Below are 3010 nucleotides of genomic sequence, written 5' to 3' on the forward strand. Positions count from 1 at the left end.
TTGATGCTTCCTAAGTTGTGCTGGACTGAGAATGAAAAAAAGGCGTTGATCGATGACGGATCCTTATCACCAAGACTCACGAGCTACTTCATTAGTCAACGCTCTTGTCATTTAACTCTACGTAAGGACAATACTTTCATTATTGAAAAATATAATCCTTGCAGGTTCAGCAGGCAATTCGATTTTTGTCAGGACATCCCCAACAACTTGAAAGAGATCACTCACACTTATACCTTAGGTGAAGCTATTCAACTATGGGATTCGTCAGTTCGCACGCAGACGCAGTCTCGGATGACTATACCCATGCACAGGAAGCATCCATTGATCACAAAAAACTATGATGCCTGGTGGTCGACTCGGTCAAATAGTGTCTCTTCAACTTGTTTTAAATTCACCGTTAAGATCCCTCAGCAGTCATCGAAGAAGGGTAAGATTACCCCCGCCAATGAGCCAGTGCATTATGATGGAGCTATAGAGATCGTAACGGGTCTTACCTCATCCACCTTGCGGAAGAACAAAACCATTAGCAGCCCCTTGGAAAACGTTGATACAAGAAATAAGTCTTCCAAGGACTCTCGACAGGCCATCAAAGAGGCGCAACCAGTGATTCCAGCAAAGAAGATGCCGCCCCAGGTTTCAAAATCTTTATCAGTGACTCATACAGAGGGAGACGTCGAAATTGAAACGATGGACGACCGTAATTCTCTCGAGGCTATAGAACAAGAAGGGACTCAAGCTCAGGGCATCGAATCTACCCAAAGAGGAGCCCATTCGTTGGCGAGTGGCAGTAGTAGCCAAGACTGTCATTGGAACCGATCGAAGAAGAGGATATCTTCTGATTTGGAGGAAATTTCCTTTTCACCACCGTCGGTTGGAGTGTCGCCACTTAAGGTAATCATCTCTCCCCTTTTTTCAAATTTTTTTTTTATTCTCATAACATTTTTTTTTTCAGCCCCCACTTCTTGAATTCCATCAAGAAGATCTTGGTACCAACTCACCAATTGAACTTGAGACTGATGCTATAATTTCAAACAAGAAAGGTGACGAAGTCGTTATCAGCATCCCAAAACAACTTGCCCCCAGTAGAGGTGCCTTGTCAAAGAAGGAGCTGACTAATTTGCATGAAATCCGAAAAAAACCTAAGGTAGCATTGGTTTCAGAATTTCATGGTCAAAAATTGATCCAGGCGCATCGAAGAAAGTACTTGCAAAGTTTGTGGATGGATTTTCGCGGACAGATTCTTGACACTCCAATTGATCAGATCTCTTCTTTAAAAGAGTGTGTAGAGGAAATCATTGCAGAAATCACAAGAACGGATCCTACCAATGGTCTCCCTTTAAAAGACCACTTGATAGAATTGTTTGCCAAGGCGGAGGCATATGATCTTTTAGCATCTTCATCGTGGGAAAGGATAAGCAAAGAAACACACGCAGAACTCCTTTCCAAAACGACCGTCCAACTCGGGAGAGTTAAGGCAAAGGAAGAAGAACTAACTTGTCATCTGCAAAGTCTTGAAGAAAAGTTGCAGTCCATTGAAGACAGGAAGAAGGTTCTACAACAGGAACTCATCAATTTGGAGAAACAAAGCTTGGCAATCAGCTCAACTATCGATCAAAAGCATGAAACTTTCAAAGAGATCCAAACCGAAATAACCCAAGCACATGATGAGCTATCTTCCATTGAAAATACTAGCATCTTGACTGATGATGCTGTGAAGGAACTTGAAGACATGAAGTCTGCACTTGAATCATATAAAGTAGCTGTAGTGGAATACAAATTTGATATTTAGACTTTCCACCATGTCCTTCTTTTCTTGAATTCTTTTATCATTTTCTTTATGTAATGAGTTCTTCTTTTTTTTTCTAATAATAAAATGCTTTTTATTTCTTATCTCTTTTTTTTTTAAGAGAAAAGAACTTTTAAATTTAGCATTTTATCTCAAAGAAAAAGAAAGGTTTTTTTTTTTTTCAAGAAACAAGGATTTGATTTGGAGTGGTGTAACTGAACTTAGAAGTTGCCCTCTAAGCTGCCTACGTATCCCAACAAGGGAATCAAGTCACACGTAGTTCCTGCCGTTCACATTTTAACCTCATGCGGGCCAGGAGTATCTATTTGTTTACCACCTTAGATTTGGTGGAGTGTTTCAGCAGTTTTACCACATACTACACCATTGGTGGTTGCCATCCACAGTTTTAGCTCATGCGGGCCAGGAGCATCGCGCGGTTCCGATTACGCATAGTACCTTTTTAGGTGCTTGCCATTGATGGGGCCAACCCTTAATCCGTCTTCAGCAACCAACTTGTATGAGCCATTTGTATATACTTCTTGAACGACATATGGACCATCCCACTTAGGAGTAAACTTTCTTTGTCCGCCATGAGTGAGAATGATTGGTCTCCGAACGGCGAGTACTAACTCTCCAATTTGGAAAGAGCGGGGTCGAACGTGCTTATTGAATGCCTTTGAAAGGCGAGCCTGATAGCACTCAATCCGTTGCTGAGCTTCCAATCTCTTTTCGTCGAGTGCTTCTAACTCCTCAAGGCGAAGACGAACATTATTTTCTCCACTGAGCCCTTCTTGAATTGCAATTCTTAGCGAAGGTATTTGACACTCAAGTGGAAGAACAGTTTCAACACCGTAAACAAGCGCATATGGGGTTGCTTGTGTGGGAGTTCGAAAAGTAGTTCTGTATGCCCAAAGTGCTTCTCCAATCCGAAGATGCCAATCCCTTTTCGATTTATCCACGATTTTCTTCAACAGATTACATAAGGTCTTGTTGAATGCTTCAGCGAGTCCGTTTGCAGCAGCGTAGTACATGGACGAATTGTATTGTTTGAAATGAAACTTTTCGCAAAGTTTGTTCATTGCTACATTGCAAAAAGGCTTACCATTATCGGTGATGATATACCGCGGGACTCCATACCGATAAATGATGTGTAAGCGAATGAAATCTACTACATTCTCCTTTTTGACCTCTCTTAGAGGAACCGCTTCAGCCCACTTTGAAAAG

This window comes from Coffea eugenioides, chromosome 2, assembly GCF_003713205.1.
Source record: "Coffea eugenioides isolate CCC68of chromosome 2, Ceug_1.0, whole genome shotgun sequence".
Lineage (NCBI taxonomy): Eukaryota > Viridiplantae > Streptophyta > Magnoliopsida > Gentianales > Rubiaceae > Coffea > Coffea eugenioides.